Below are 17,400 nucleotides of genomic sequence, written 5' to 3'. Positions count from 1 at the left end.
ATCGCGACACTGCGCGACAGAGTGAGACTCTTTGTCTGAAAAAAAGAAAAAAAAAAAAAATATATATATATATATATACATATAGACCAATACACGTGAAGATACTCAACCTCAATAACTGCAGTTAAACAGCAGTAAAATCCCATTATTTGCCCATCAGATTGACAAAGACTGAAGAACTAGAGAAGAAGTGGCGAAACGGGCTTGCAGCCTCGCACTCCCTACCCCGGCAGGTGCGCGATCACACACACACACACACACACACACACGCCTCGCAGGCGGACTTCGACCGGCACTTCCGGCCCCGGAAGGTCGTGCTCTTGGACCCCGGAAGTCCGGGCGGGCGCACAGCCGGGTGCGCTTTGCCACAGAGCCTTAAAGGCGCGCGGGAACATGGGGCTGTATGCTGCAGCTGCAGGCGTGCTGGCGGGCGTGGGGAGCAGCCAGGGCTCCATCAAGGGGCTGGTGTACTCCAGCAACTTCCAGGTAGCGGGACCGGGCGCCAGAAGTAGGGGTGGGGGGTGAGGAACCCAGGGTGGAGTGGGACGGGCCCGGGTGGGGTCGGGAGGTGGGGCCCGGGGAGGAGGGCCGGCAGAGCCCCCGACCCAGCTTTTCACCCTCGGCCACACAGAACGTGAAGCAGCTGTACGCGCTGGTGTGCGAAACGCAGCGATACTCTGCAGTGCTGGGTGCCGTGATCTCCAGCGCCGGCCTCCTCCGTGCGAAGAAGCTGCGGCCGCACCTGGCCAAGGTGAGGGGAGGGGACGGACGGGGAAGTGAACCCCGACGGTCAACGCTTTGTCATCTGGTCTCAGACCTGCTGCCCTGCACGGCGGCACTGGAGCAAGTCGCTTATCTGAAATGAGTATGAGCAGACCTTCCCTGGGTTACGAATTGAGATGGGATGAAAATGCTTTAACTTAGAGTGTTTTGAAGGATTAAATAACCGAAGTACAAAGTAGTAGTGGCGGAGACTGTAAGGAAGTCGGGCGTGGCGGCGCGCACCTGTGGTCCCAGCTGCTCCGGAGGCTGAGGGGGTAGGATCACTTGAGCCCAGGAGTTCGAAGCTGCAGTGAGCTATGATCTGGCCTCTGCACTTCAGCCTGGGCGACAGAGCTAGACCCTGATTCTAAAAAAAAAAAAAAAACCCAAACCCACACCCACGAAAGGGTAATGTTGGCAAGAAGTTGGGTGCAGATATCTACTGGTGAACATCTGTGGGGAAAGGGTCTAAGGCTTTTAAGCAAGATGCCAGGTTCCGATCCTGTTGTGTAGTTAATTTCTGGTGTGATCTTGAGTAAGGTACCCCACCTGTATCTGTTACCATCTAGCCAGGTGATCTCTTTAGCCATTCCAGTGCCTGGGCTCTATTAGAGTTAGTTCTAAGGCATTCATGCTTCATGCTTAGGGCGTTTTTGTCTTTGTTCCCTCATCCCCAGGTGCTAGTGTATGAGTTGTTGTTGGGAAAGGGCTTTCGAGGGGGTGGGGGCCGATGGAAGGCTCTGTTGGGCCGCCACCAGGCGAGGCTCAAGGCTGAGTTGGCTCGGCTCAAGGTTCATCGGGGTGTGAGCCGGAATGAGGACCTGTTGGAAGTGGGATCCAGGCCTGGTCCAGGTGAGCTGGAAGGATTTGGGGGGTGGGGGAGGCGGGGAACTTTGCTCCTGCCTACTCACTGCTCATTGTGTCCTAGCCTCCCAGCTGCCTCGATTTGTGCGTGTGAATGCTCTCAAGACCTGCTCCGATGATGTAGTTGATTATTTCAAGAGACAAGGTTTCTCCTATCAGGGTCGGGCTTCCAGGTGAGAGCTTAGAGCCCTGGCTGTCCTCTTCTAGGGAGGTGTCTGGGGTACTGGGAAGAGAAGTGGTTGGATAGTTGTGGCTTTGCTCTCTGGGCTTTCTTCCTGCCTTTCTAGCAGTTTCTCCATCTCCAAGGTTTGTCTTCCTCCCATCCCTTAAACATCGAACTCCTAGGAGCCCCATCCTACATTCGTCTCGATCTCTCCGTTTTTTCTCTAGCTTTAACTCCTGCCTCCCACCTGGTGATTCTCACCGCCCAGTGTAGACTTCCCTCTTGCAGTCTTCCCTCCTCAGGTTCCTACGAATGCACCACAGATGCTACAGTCGCTGCATTCGTCATCTTTTCTCTCAGACTTTACACCTAGTACATCCCCAGTTAAATCAACAGATGTCACCATCTTCCACCCATTTGGTCAAGCCAGAAACTGAGTCATCCTAGATGCTTCCTTCCCCTCCCTCCAATCATTTACTCCCCAATCTTCAGCATCTTTCTCAGCTCCACTCCTTTCTTTTTTTTTTTTTTTTTTTTTTTTTTTTGGGACTGAGTCTTGCTATGTCACTCTCACCCAGGCTGGAGTGCAGTGGCATGATCTTGGTTCACTACCTTCCAGGTTCATGCAGTGCTCCTGCCTCAGCCTCCCGAGTAGCTGGGATTAGAGGCTCCCACCACCATGCCCAGCGAATTTTTGTATTTTTAGTAGAGATGAGGTTTCACCATGTTGATCAGGCTGGTCTCAAACTCCTGACGTCAGGTGATCTGCCCGCCTCGGCCTCCCACAGTGCTGGGATTACAGGCATGAGCCACAGTGCCCGGCCTCCATTCCTTTCTCTTAATTCCCCCAGACACTGCCTAGGTTAAGCACTCATTTCTTATTGGGATGACCACAAGAACTTGCCAGACTGGTCTCTCTGCTTCCAGACTGTCTCACTGCATTTTCCTTGAGGTTGACTATAGGAAGCTCTAAAGGCAGATCTGATGCTGATGCTGTTACTCCCTGCTAAGCCTTTTTTTTTTTTTTTTTGAGACATTCGCTCTTGTTCCCCAGGCTGGATGGAGTGCACTGGCACGATCTCGGCTCACCGCCACCTCTGCCTCCTGGGTTCAAGCGATTCTCCTGCCTCAGCCTCCCGAGTAGCTGGGATTATGAAGGGGTGACCTGCCCCTCCACATCTGTGGGATATCTCATCAGGTGGGACGAGAGACTGAGAACAAATAAGATACGAAGTACAGAGAAACAACAGTGGGCCCAGGAGACTGGCAGTCAGCATACCAAGGACCTGCACCAGCACCAGTCTCCGAGTTCCCTCAGTTTTTATTATTATTTTCATTATCTCAGCAAAAGGAATGTGGTAGGAGAGCAGGGTGATAATAAGGAGAAGGTCAGCAAAAAAACATGTGAGCAAAAGAATCTGTGTCATAATTAAGTTCAGGGGGAGGTACTATGCCTGGATGTGCATGTAGGCCAGATTTATGTTTCTCTCTGCCCAAACATCTCAGTGGAGTAAAGAATAACAAGGCAGCATTGCTGCCAACATGTCTCGCCTCCCGCCGTAGGGCGGTTTTTCTCCTATCTCAGAATTGAACAGATGTACAATCGGGTTTTATACCGAGACATTCAGTTCCCAGGGGCAGGCAGGAGACAGTGGCCTTCCCCTATCTCAACTGCAAGAGGCTTTCCTCTTTTACTAATCCACCCCAGCACAGACCCTTTATGGGTGTCGAGCTGGGGGACGGTCAGGTCTTTCTCATCCCACGAGGCTATATTTCAGACTATTAACATGGGGAGAACCTTGGACAATACCTGGCTTTCCAGGGCAGAGGTCCCTGCGGCTTTTCACAGTGCATTGTGCACCTGGTTTATTGAGACTAGAGAATGGCGAAGACTTTTACCAAGCATACTGCTTGTAAACATTTTGTTAACAAGGCACGTCCTGCACAGCCCTAGATCCTTTAAACCTTGATTCCAGACAACACATGTTTTTGTGAGCTCAAAGTTGGGGCAAAGTGGCTGGGGCAAAGTTACAAATTAACAGCATCTCAGCCAAGCAATTGTTCAAGGTACAGGTCAAAATGGAATTTCTTATGTTTTCCCTTTCTACGTAGACACAGTAACAGTCTGATCTCTCTTTCGTTTCCCTACATATTCCCCTTTTCTTTTTGACAAAACCGCCATTGTCATCATGGCCCATTCTCACTGGTCACTGTCTCTCCGGAGCTGCTGGATACACCTGTAGACTAATAACAGGGAGAATAGACTTCCAAGGATTAATACAAAATTTGCAATTATCGGCCGGGCGCGGTGGCTCACGCTTGTAATCCCAGCACTTTGGGAGGCCGAGGCGGGCGGATCACGAGATCAGGAGATCGAGACCACGGTGAAACCCCGTCTCTACTAAAAATACAAAAAAATTAGCCGGGCGTGGTGGCGGGCACCTGTAGTCCCAGCTACTCGGAGAGGCTGAGGCAGGAGAATGGCGTGAACCAGGGAGGCGGAGCTTGCAGTGAGCCGAGATTGCGCCACTGCACTCCAGCCTGGGCGATAGAGCGAGACTCCATCTCAAAAAAAAAAAAAAAAAAAAAAAAAATTTGCAATTATGGAACTTCCAGTGGTTTTAACCCAAGTGACGGGGTTAAGATTTGTGAGGCCATCAGCAGCTTTCACCATTGCCTCAGTTTCTGGCACCAGATTTAACTGGGCTTTTGATGCCTCAAAAATTTGTTTTTTTAATTTTGAAGTATGTAAAGTAAGATTATGTTCTCTTCCTTGTAGATGGCGTCTAACCATGTCCCAGTGGTGTTCAGATTCATTATAGGCTTGAGGTGTAATACAAAAATCTGACATATTCCAGTCATACTGTAACTGAAAAGGATGTCCCAAGCTGATGAGCCTATCTCCCATCCAAATGACAGTTTGTCTAAGATCATTAATTTGGTTTACCAATTTTTGATCTATTTGGGTCTGAGAATTCCACAATTTTGAGGAATTCGTTTGCCAATTATTTACACATTCTGCAGTTTGAACAGAGGAGTGTAAAGCAATTCCAGCAGCTGCAGTAGTAGCTGTGACTGCAACAAGACCCGTCATCACTGCAATCAAAGTAAAAATGAATCTTTGGATCTAGTTAGAATTCCTTTTAATACCTCTGTTAAAATATGGACGGATGGGGAGGCCTCCCATGGTCGGTCCATGGACACAGGAATCCACACGCCCTCTCTTGCCCTCACTAGCAGAATACGGTGCTGCCAATCAAAAGTTGAATCAATGCAAGTAAATCTACAATTTTCACAGGTTATAGTTTGGGAATCTGGTTTAATAACTATGTTACCTACAACTAACATATAAGGGGGTTTTACACAACTTTGCAAAGGAATTGTCAGATTGGAATTTAGGTTAATAGTATAATATGGCTTACGATTTCTTGTTCCCATAGCTTGATTTCCAGACCAAATTCTAATGTGGTGCGAGGCCACAGTAAGCTTCCATAATTCTGGATGTTCAGGACCAGTAGCAGGGCTAACTAACTTTAGTCGAGGTGATGAAATTCCCTTTTCACCCCATTTCCATGGATAGGGTGATTCTAACCTTCTATAAACCTGGTCTAGCCTTTCAGTTAAATCACTATCATAGGCCAGATTAGTGGGCCAGACAGATGGGGCCTGTGAACATGAGTGAGTCTGGCCCATACAATCATAATAATTGGCCTCAAGGGGCCCAGTCTATAATAGTTCCAAATTCATTGTTTTGTAATACCACCGCAGTATCTGCCACACATTCTTCCCAAATTACAACTTCTGGGTCTTTTGATTCTTTGGGAATTTCCTTGGGGCAAGGTTTTCCCTTAGGCCTAAATTTTAATGATCTTTGATAAGAAGAGTCCTGTACATTATTTATTTGTGACCCGAGTTGTTGCGGGAAGTCAGGGACCCCAAATGGAGGGACCGGCTGAAGCCATGGCAGAAGAACGTGGATTGTGAAGATTTTATGGACATTTATTAGTTCCCCAAATTAATACTTTTGTAATTTCTTATGCCTGTCTTTACTGCAATCTCTAAACATAAATTGTAAAGATTTCATAGACACTTATCACTTCCCCAGTCAATACCCTTGTGATTTCCTATGCCTGTCTTTACTTTAATCTCTTAATCCTGTCAGCCGAGAAGGATGTATATCGTTCCAGGACCCTGTAATAATTGCGTTAACTACAAAAATTGTACAGCGTGTGTGTTTGAGCAATATGAAATGTGGGCACCCTGAAAAAAGAACAGGATAACAGCAATTTTTCAGGGAATAAGAGAGATAACCTTAAACTTCTGACTGCCAGTGAGCCAGGCAGAACAGAGCCATATTTCTCTTCTTTCAAAAGCAAATGGGAGAAATATCACTAAATTCTTTTTCTCAGCATGGGATATCCCTGAGAAAGAGAATGCGCACCTAGGGGTAGGTCTCTGAACTGGGCCCCCCCTGCCCCGGGGTGTACCTGCCTCTTATGGTTGAGACTGCAGAGGTGAAATAAACTCCAGTCTCCCATAGCACTCCCAGGCTTATTAGGAAGAGGAAATTCCCATCTAATAAATTTTGGTCAGACCGGTTGATTTCAAAACGCTGTCTCCTGATGTTATCAATGACAATGGTGCCCGAAACTTCATTAGCAATTTTAATTTCACCTTGTTCCTGTGGTCCTGTGATCTCGCCCTGCCTCCACTTGCCTTGTGATATTCTATTACCCTGTTAAGTACTTGCTGTCTGTCACCCACACCTATTCGCACACTCCCTCCCCTTTTGAAAATCCCTAATAAAAACTTGCTGGTTTTTGTGGCTTGTGGGGCATCACAGATCCTACCAATGTGTGATGTTTCCCCCAGACGCCCAGCTTTAAAATTTCTCTCTTTTGTACTCTGTCCTTTTATTTCTCAAGCCAACAGATGCTTAGGAAAATAGAAAAGAACCTACGTGATTATCGGGGCAGGTTCCCCGATACCGAGTGACATTCCACTTACCATGTGATAAGTAAATTTACTGGTGGCACTGACAGTAGGTACTTCTCAATTTTGGGTTGTAAGCATTAAGCATCCTGGTGCTTTCCCCAGGCAAATAGGAGGATAATGATACCCAGTGGAAATGTTTATTATCATTCCTTCTTCTTCAGGTTGGGCAGGGCCACGGTCATCTGTGGGGCCTGGTACCCAAGCACTGTTATTAACATATACTTCAATAGGATTATCTATCCAAGTGACTGCCTGAATTAAGGGCGGGAAAGGTACATAGGCCCAGTAAGTATAATTAGCTGCAGCTGTTCCTGCAGACTTGTATCCACCGTTGATACAGTCATTAAAGCTGCAAGCAGCATATTCTCTGGAGTTTGTGTTACCCTTGTGTTCTTCAGGCTTTTTTCAGCTAACTGTGTCAGCTTCTTTAGTTGGGTCCAGGTCGGCGGCTCTGCTTTCTTGGTGGACAGCAATGTCGTCTGTTCTTCTAATATCACCATTTTGTTCACGTGGCGAGTCGATGATGCTCAATTGCGGGTTTTCTGTCTCTGTGGAGGCACTTTTTTTTTGCATCTCCGATGGGTTCATTGCAGAACTTTAAATGTCTAGTGGGTATCCAAACAGGAAGCTGATTTTCTCCTGGTGAAACACAGCAAAACCTCTCTCCCATGTTATCACCTTACCTATTTCCCATGCCTTATTTTTGATGTCTTTCCACCAAATCAGTTTTCCCTCCTGTGGGCTGTTCTTTTTACCAGTAAAATGTTGTTCTGCAGAAATAGCGGTCTGATTTCTATAAGTGTTTAAAAAATTTAAAGTATAGAGTGCTAGATTAAGTTGCATCTGGGGAGTGTTATACTCCTTACTCTCTTTTTCCTTTTTTTGTTTAACCAATTGAGCTTTGAGTGTTCTATTAGTTCTTTCAATTATGGCCTGTCCTTGGGAATTATAAGGGATTCCTGTTGAATGTGTAATTTTCCACTGATTTAAGAATTTTTGAAATGCTTTACTACAGTATCCTGGCCCATTATCTGTTTTAATTTTTTTCTGGAACTCCCATGGCAGCAAAACAAGATAATAAATGTCTTTTAACATGGGAAGTATGAAGTTCTTATGCTTCTATGAAGGCAGATGATACCAGCAAGTCAGCTTGTTCATTTGCCTTAGTTAAAGGCCCTGGTAAATTAGTTTGCGCTCAAATATGAGTAATATAAAATGGGAAATTTCTTTTTCTTACAGTTTGTTGTAACAAATTAAACAGCTGATTCAACTGATCATCCATACTATATTTGCTTAGGGCTGTCTCAACATCCTTTGTAGCCTGTACTACATATGCAGAATCTGAAACAATGTTAATAGGCTGATTAAAATCTTCTAACACTGAAATGACAGCAACCAACTCTGCTCTTTTTTTTTATTTTATTATTATTATACTTTAAGTTTTAGGGTACATGTGCACAACGTGCAGGCTTGTTACATATGTATACATGTGCCATTTGGTGTGCTGCACCCATTAACTCATCATTTAGCATTAGGTATATCTCCTAATGCTATCCCTCCCCCCTCCCCCCACCCCACAACAGTCCCTGGTGTGTGATGTTCCCCTTCTTGTGTCCATGAGTTCTCATTGTTCAATTCCCACCTGTGAGTGAGAACTTGCGGTGTTTGGTTTTTTGTCCTTGCGATAGTTTGCTGAGAATGATGGTTTCCAGTTTCATCCATGTCCCTACAAGGGACATGAACTCATCATTTTTTTATGGCTGCATAGTATTCTATGGTGTATATGTGCCACATTTTCTTAATCCAGTCTATCGTTGGATATTTGGGTTGGTTCCAAGTCTTTGCTATTGCGAATAGTGCCGTAATAAACATATGTGTGCATGTGTCTTTATAGCAGCATGATTTATAATCCTTTGGGTATATACCCAGTAATGGGATGGCTGGGTCAAATGGTATTTCTAGTTCTAGATCCCTGAGGAATCACCACACTGAGTTTTAATGACTCGTTCTTTTGGCTCGGTGTAAGCTGCTTTTCCACTGCTGGAACCATCAGTAAACACTGTCACAGCATTTTCTAAAGGTTTATGTCAGGTAATTTTAGGTAAAATCCAAGTAGTCAATTTTAAAAACTAGAAGATTTTTGTTTTTGGGTAATGATTATCAATAATTCCCACAAAATCAGCAAGACCAATCTGCCATGCAGCAGAATTGATAAAGGCTTGTCTAACCTGTTCCTTGTTTAAAGGAACAATGATTTTATCTGGGTCACTTCCACACAATTTTTCTATTCCTAGTCTTGCCTGACAAATTAATGTAGCCATTTGATCTAAATACAATGTAAAAGTCTTAATTGTACTGTGAGGAAGGAATGACCACTCTACAAAATTTGTATTTTGAACAATAATGCCTGTTGGAGAATGTACAGTAGCAAAAATCAGAAGTTGGAGTGGGGCTAAGTGATCTATTCTATTTACTTGTGCTGACCGAATTTTTTCTTCAACTAATTCAATTTCTTTAGTTGCCTCTGGAGTTAATGTTCTTTTACTATTCAAGTCTGGATCCCCTCTCAAGATAGAGAACAAATTTGACATGGCATAAATAGGGATGCCTAGAGTTGGCCGAATCCAATTAATATCTTCTAGCAATTTTTGAAAGTCATTTATTGTTCTTAATGTGTCTTTTCTTATTTCTATTTTTTGTGGTTTAATTTTTCTTTCCTCTACCTGCATTCCCAAATAATGAAAAGGAGTAGAGGTCTGAATCTTATCAGATGCTATTGTCAGGTCTGCGTTTGCAACCTCTGTCTGCAGAAATGTGTAACAGTCAATTAATTTGTCTCTTGTTTCTGCAGCACTCAAAATGTCATCAACATAATGAATGACAGTCTGAAAACTTGTCTCTAACTGGTTGAAGAACCTGAGCTACAAAAGTTGGACTATGAAGCATTTCCTGAGGTAACACTTTCCACTGAAATCTGGTGGTTGGTTATTATTTATGGCTGGTATAGTAAAAACAAATTTTTCAAAATCCTGTTTTGCCAGAGAAATGGTAAAAAAAAAGCAATGTTTTACATCAGTGATAATTAAAGGCCGGTCTTTAGGGATCATGGCTGGAGAGAGCAGCCCGGATTGCAGAGGCCCCATGGGTTGAATTACCGCATTAACGGCTCTTAAGTCAGCATGCGCCATCTGCCGGATTTTTTCTGAATTACAAACACAGGAGAATTCCAAGATGAAAATGAAGGCTCGATATGTCCCTTTTCTAATTGTTCCTTTGCCAATAAGTGTAACGCCTCCAGCTTTTGTTTTGGTAGTGGCCACTGATTTACCCATACAAGCTTTTCTGTTTTCCAAGTTAATGGAATGGGTTTTGGAGGCTCTACAGTGGCCACTCCTAAAAAGGATACCCTATTCCTTTTCTTTCTGGATTTCCTTTAGCCTCAGTTGGAACTTTAATGACTTCTCCATCCTTCCCTAGTCCTTTACCAGGGAGCTATCCCATGTTAGTCATGATTTGTTGACTCATGGGGCTGTATAGGGAGACTGGAATAGTAATCTCTGCATGCCGCTGTTGTAAGAAGTCTCGGCCCCATAAATTAATTGGAATAGAAGTAATCATAGGCTGAACTGTACTCTGTCATCAGGTCCTAGACAATGTAAAATCATGGCACTTTGATACACTTCTGAGGCAGTGCCCACACCGACAAGTCCTGTAACAGGCTTCTGTTTAGGCCAATTTTTTGGCCATTGATTTAAGGTGATGATAGAAACATCAGCCCCAGTATCCACTAATCCTTCAAACTGCTTTCCCTGAATAATGACTGTACACACAGGTCTATTCTTTGAGACCTGACTAGCCCAATAAGCAGCTTTTCCAGCAGGGTTGGTACTTCCAAACCCTTCTGTTCTTTCTGTTTTGCTATCCCCAATTTTAATATAAGGCAAAAGCAATAACTGAGCAATTCTATCACCTGGCTTGGCACTGCAGGGAACAGACTGAATTTCCCCTTTATAATCTGAATCAATTACCCCAGTATGAATTTGGACTCCCTTCAAATTTAGACTTGATCTTCCTAAAATAAGGCCTACCGTCCCTTCTGGCAGCGGGCCATATACCCCTGTAGGAATCTTTTGTGGGGGCTCTCCAGGGAGTAAAGAAACCATTTGAGTGGAACATAAATCTACTGCTGTGCTGCCTGCTGTGGCGGGGGATAGCTGTTACATTGCAATTGGCCGATTCCCTGAAACGGTGATATCTGCTGTGGGGGTTGTTGTCCCTGAAAACCCTGAGGAACAAATGGCTGAATTGGAACACCCTACTTTGTTGTGGGGCCTGAGGCTGGCCCCTCTTCCCATTTCCCAACAATGGTTGCCCATTTTTATCAAATTTAGAACAACATTCCTTAGCCCAATGTTTTCCTTTTCCTCTTCTTGGACACAGGCCAGGTGGCCCTTAATTTTTACTGTTTATTTAAGCCTGGGCAATTTGTTTTTAGATGACCGATTTGACCGCAATTACAACATTTCCCCCCCAATGTTCTAACTTGTCTTCCTAAAGCAACCCCTGTAATCGCTTGAGCCGTTAGCATTGCCTTATGCATAGCTCCTGCAATCCCATCACAAGCTTTCACATATTCTGTAATTACATCAACTCCTGCTGGAACTTTTCCTCGTAATGGCTTTATGGCTGAATGACATTCTGGATTTGTATTTTGATAAACCATTATTTCTACAGTAACTTTTCGGGTGTTATCATCTGCAATAGATTTTTGAGCAGCATATTGCAACGTTGCCACAAAGTCTGGATATGGCTCTTTAGAGCCTTGTCTGATTGAATTAAAAGAAGGGCAGGTGGTTCCTGGGTCCTGAATTTTTTCCCAGGCCCTGAGGCAGATAGCTCTAGTTGTTTAATAGCCTCATTTTGCGTTACTGGTTGTTGGTTAATAGTGCTCCAATTTGGACCTGTTCCTAGCAATTGGTCTGCATCTATATTAACAGTAGGATAAGTAGCCTGATTTTTCTGTACCTGTTCTTGTATTCCATCAATCCACCAGGTTTTAAACTGTAGAAACTGAGAGGGTGAAAGGGAAGGTTTAGCCAAAATTTCCCAATTATAAGGAATAAGCCTATTTCCATGAGCAATGGAATCTAATAATGTTCTCATATAAGAAGAGTTGGGTCCATATTGTTTAACTCCTTCCTTCATATCTTTTAACATTTTCTTTCTTTCTTTCTTTTTTTTTTTTTTTTGAGACAGTTTCACTCTTTTTGCCCAGGCTGGAGTGCAATGGCACGATCTCGGCTCACTGCAACCTCCGCCTCCCGGGTTCAAGCGATTCTCCTGCCTCAGCCTCCCAAGTAGCTGGGATTACAGGCGGCTGCCACCACGCCTGGCTGATTTTTTTTGTATTTTTAGTAGAGACCCTGTTGGCCAGGGTGGTCTTGATCTCTCGACCTCGTGATCCGCCCGCCTCGGCCTCCCAAAGTGCTGGGATTACAGGCGTGAGCCACTGTGCCCGGCTAACATTTTCATGGTGAAAGATTCGTATCTAGCCTCAGTTCGGACAGACGCTCCTGCTTGACTCCCTTTCCCAGCCGGCCGGTATCGGTTGTAAAATTACGGGGTACTGCCATGCCTCAAGATCTCCCTGTTTTCTGGCTGTATCAATGGTTTCATGCAGTGTACTGCCTTGTCCACTAGGTGGTGCAGTAGGATCAAATGCCATCGTCGTGGGTTGCTGGTATAGTGCCCTGCTATTTGGCACAGGACACACCGCCTGAGGTCTATACTGAACCTCTGGAGGCGGCCAATACTGAAATTTGGCTGGCGGCTGGTATCGACAAACTACCAGTGGTTGGGTTTTATTTTCTACCGGCTGATACTGTGGATACTGTGGCTGGATTGGCATTGCTGGGATAGAGACTCTATCCTTTTCTACTTGATACTCTCTTGGGGTTTGTACTTGTCTAAACTGCATTTGAGGTTGTAATGTCACAGGCATCTGAACCACGGGAGGAGGAGTTGATGGCCATCGTGATTTAGACTCTGATGGCCCAAATAATTTTGGACCTCCTTGCCCTAATTTTGATGATTCAGGATATATTACCTCCTGTCCTCCTGTAATTGATTATAGTCAACATTTTGCATTGACCGAGCCATTACAGACTCTGCTACTTTTTTTTTTTTTTTTTTTTTTGAGACGGAGTCTCGCTCTGTCACCCAGGCTGGAGTGCAGTGGCGCAATCTCGGCTCACTGCAAGCTCTGCCTCCCGGGTTCACGCCATTCTCCTGCCTCAGCCTCTCCGAGTACCTGGGACTACAGGCGCCCGCCACCACGTCCGGTTAATTTTTTGTATTTTTAGTAGAGACGGGGTTTCACAGTGGTCTCGATCTCCTGACCTCGTGATCCGCCCGCCTCCGCCTCCCAAAGTGCTGGGATTACAAGCCTGAGCCACCACGCCCAGCCAACTCCCCCTCTTCTTAAGAGAATTTTAATGAAGCTGAGAGAGGCATATTTACTTTGTTTGCCCCATTGTTACCCTGGATTTCTCCGAGCACACAAGCTTACTGCAAGGCTGACCATGGACGTACTCGGGAATCTCTCGTCGGCTGTCCTCAATGCTCATGTTCTTAGCGTACCTTCACCCTAGAGAAAGGCCCCACGCTGGGTGCCAGATGAAGGAGTGGCCTGCCCCTCCACACCTGTGGGATGTGTCGTCAGGTGGGACGAGAGACTGAGAAAAGAAATAAGACACAGAGACAAAGTACAGAGAAACAACAGTGGGCCCAGGAGACTGGCAGTCAGCATACCAAGGACCTGCACCAGCACCAGTCTCCGAGTTCCCTCAGTTTTTATTATTATTTTCATTATCTCAGCAAAAGGAATGTGGTAGGAGAGGAGGGTGGTAATAAGGAGAAGGTCAGCAAAAAAACATATAGGAGAGCAGGGTGATAATAAGGAGAAGGTCAGCAAAAAAATGTGAGCAAAAGAATCTATGTCATAATTAAGTTCAGGGGAAGGTACTATGCCTGGATGTGCATGTAGGCCAGATTTATGTTTCTCTCTGCCCAAACATCTCAGTGGAGTAAAGAATAACAAGGCAGCATTGCTGCCAACATGTCTCGCCTCCCGCCATAGGGTGGTTTTTCTCCTATCTCAGAATTGAACAGATGTACAATCGGGTTTTATACCGAGACATTCAGTTCCCAGGGGCAGGCAGGAGACAGTGGCCTTCCCCTATCTCAACTGCAAGAGGCTTTCCTCTTTTACTAATCCACCTCAGCACAGACCCTTTATGGGTGTCGAGCTGGGGGACGGTCAGGTCTTTCTCATCCCACGAGGCTATATTTCAGACTATTAACATGGGGAGAACCTTGGACAATACCTGGCTTTCCAGGGCAGAGGTCCCTGCGGCTTTTCACAGTGCATTGTGCACCTGGTTTATTGAGACTAGAGAATGGCGAAGACTTTTACCAAGCATACTGCTTGTAAACATTTTGTTAACAAGGCACGTCCTGCACAGCCCTAGATCCGTTAAACCTTGATTCCAGACAACACATGTTTTTGTGAGCTCAAAGTTGGGGCAAAGTGGCTGGGGCAAAGTTACAAATTAACAGCATCTCAGCCAAGCAATTGTTCAAGGTACAGGTCAAAATGGAATTTCTTATGTTTTCCCTTTCTACGTAAGACACAGTAACAGTCTGATCTCTCTTTCGTTTCCCTACAGGATTGCAGGCATGCAGCACCATGCCCGGCTAATTTTATATTTTTAGTAGAGATGGGATTTCTCCATGTTGGCCAGGCTGGTCTCCAACTCCTGACCTCAGGTGATCCACCAGCCTCGGCCTCCCAAAGTGCTGGGATTACAGGCGTGAGTCACCGCGCCTGGCCATGCTAAGCCCTTTCTTGGCTCCACTGTGCTGTCCCTCCTGCCTTCTCTTTGGGTCCATCTGCCACAGTGCTGCGTGCACCAGTGTGCCAGCAACAGTGGCTGGTCCCTGCCCCATGCCTCCTCCACTGGGCTCACACCTATCTTGTTTTGTCCTTTGGTGGCTCTGATAAGCAGCCTCTGCCCGTCTCCCTTTCCCCCACTCTTTGTAAGATCCTCTTCGTTCTGCCTCTACCATGTTGCTTGGACACCAGGGTGGAATAGCAGAGAACGGCTGCTTGCGTTTGAATTCCAGCTCTGCCACTTGGATAGATTTCTGAACTGAGACATGTGACTCTCTAGGCCCATTTCTGCATGGGTCGGGGAGAGTGGGCGGGACTCCTTTACTGAGTTATAGTGAATGTAGCTTTAATCTAAGCGCCTCACATGACTAACTCCTCATCCATCAAGAATGAGCTCAGCTCTCACCTCCCTCCATCCCCTCACCCCCCTGTAAAGTAACCTTTCTCTAAGGTTATGCTTCAACAGGAATAGCTAACATTTATTAAATTGTGGCAAGTAAGTATCTTGGATATATTGGCTCACTGAATCTCCACATCTACTATTTTACAGAGATGCCAGTGGGGCCTGAGATTGAATCACTTGCCCAAGCTCCCACTGCTGGTAAACAGTAGAGGGGGCTCCTGACCCATCAGTCTGGCTTGACAACCCATTCCCTCAACTGCAGATTCCCGGATTCCCTTATCACCCTGTTGATTTCTCCATAGCTGTGGTAGCATTTGTTGTGTGAATGGACCGTTGAAGTGGGGCCTGGCAGGGAGAAATTCAGGAAATGATTAATGAATGGTTCTTCTTCCCTGGCAGCCTTGACTTACGAGCCCTCAAGGGGAAGCATTTTCTCCTGGACCCCTTGATGCCGGAGCTGCTGGTGTTTCCTGCCCAGACAGATCTGCATGAACACCCACTGTACCGGGCCGGACACCTCATTCCGCAGGACAGGGTAGGCAGGAGGAATTGAAAAGGGAAGAATGTGTAGGCACGGGAAGGGCCTATCCTGGGGTCTCTGTTCAGCTGACCCCTGTGCTCTGCTTGCCAGGCCAGCTGTCTCCCAGCCATGCTGCTGGACCCCCCGCCAGGCTCCCATGTCATCGATGCCTGTGCTGCCCCAGGCAATAAGACCAGTCACTTGGCTGCTCTTCTGAAGAACCAAGGGTGAGTGCCATGGTCAGGAGCAGGAGGAGGACATGGGGTTGATTCTGTGCGTTTCAGTGGGTAATGAAGGCTGAAAGGATGACTTTTGCTTAACTCTTTCCTGCTGCACCAAAGCAGTTCACGGTATTTGCCCCAAGCTAAGCTTCCCCCACTGCAGGTGTGAGATGTGGATCCCTTAGCCCTTGAGGCAGAGACGCCAGGCCAGTTACCTCTTACCCTGGGCCCTTTAAACTTAGGCCGTTTCAATATTGTGTGTCCTGGCTTAACCTGCATGTTCTGGTTGTCTGTGTCAGCTCTGACAGGCCCTTAGCTGCTCCATGTGTGCTCAGCTCACCCCTGTTCTGCCCTCTGCCCTAGGAAGATCTTTGCCTTTGACCTGGATGCCAAGCGGCTGGCATCCATGGGCTGGCGTCTCCTGCTGTGAGCTGGCTGGGGAGGACTTCCTGGCGGTCTCCCCCTCAGACCCGCGCTACCGTGAGGTCCACTACGTCCTGCTGGATCCTTCCTGCAGTGGCTCGGGTGAGATGGGGAGAAAGCATGGCCGAGGGACTTGCAGGTCCACAGCAGCTTAGACCTGGAGTCATTTGTTTTGGTCTTAGTTCTGACACTTTAATGGGCTTGGGACCCTGGGGCAAAAGTTCTCCTCTGTGAAGCGAGGATTTCAGGACTGAGGCAGCCTGTGAAGCTGTGTTAACCAAGACACGCTTTTCCTTAGGTATGGCGAGCAGACAGCTGGAGGAGCCCGGGCAGGACAACCAAGCCCGGCGCGTCTGCATGCCCTGGCAGGGTTCCAGCAGCGATCCCTGTGCCACGCACTCGCTTTCCCTTCCCTGCAGCAGCTCGTCTACTCCACATGCTCCCTCTGCCAGGGAGTGAGATGTGCTGCAGCAGAACCCTGGTGCCTTCAGGTACGGCACATGTGCCAGGATCGTGGAGGGGGGTGGGGGTGTGACGGGATGAGCTGCTCTCTTACCCAGCATTGGGGTGGTTTCTCTCGCAGGCTAGCTCCCGCCCTGCCTGCCTGGCCCCACCGAGGCCTGAGCATGTTCCTGGGTGCCGAGCACTGCCTCTGGGCCTCCACTGAGACCATGCTCAGCGGTGGCTTCTTCGTTGCCGTAATTGAATGGGTCAAGGTGCCAAGGTGAGTGAGTAGGGGGTGTGCTTGGGAGACGCAGGATGGCACTGGCACATCTAACATCTACACTTCTCTAGCTCAGCCTCACAGGCTGAAGCATCAGCACCAGAATGCACATCCAGCCCAGCCCCAAAGAGAAAGAAGAGACAGCAAAAAGCCGCAGCCGGTGCTTGCACACTGCCTTGCACATAGCAGAGGCTCCGGGCTGACTCCTTCCTGGTGGGAAAGGAAGACGCCTGTCCTCTCCGTGGAGAACCCTGGGCCCTCACTGCAGGCAGCACTTTGGGTTTTGAAAGGGTATTGGGTCCCTTCCTCGGGCTGTGTTCTTGCTGGTGAGCAAAGTGTTGCCTGCAGAAATAAAAAGCAGAACGTACTCTATG

At 46.8% G+C, this 17,400-nt stretch overlaps 1 pseudogene; it reads left to right on the top strand.

Moving 5' to 3' along the window:
• Positions 1–327: 327 nt before the first annotated feature.
• On the top strand, positions 328–17,398 carry LOC129489740 (28S rRNA (cytosine-C(5))-methyltransferase-like; annotated as a pseudogene).
• The last annotated feature ends 2 nt before the right edge of the window (positions 17,399–17,400 follow it).

Source organism: Symphalangus syndactylus, chromosome 9, assembly GCF_028878055.3.
Source record: "Symphalangus syndactylus isolate Jambi chromosome 9, NHGRI_mSymSyn1-v2.1_pri, whole genome shotgun sequence".
In the NCBI taxonomy this organism is placed as follows: Eukaryota; Metazoa; Chordata; class Mammalia; order Primates; family Hylobatidae; genus Symphalangus; species Symphalangus syndactylus.
This window is presented reverse-complemented; position numbering and strand designations above follow the sequence as displayed.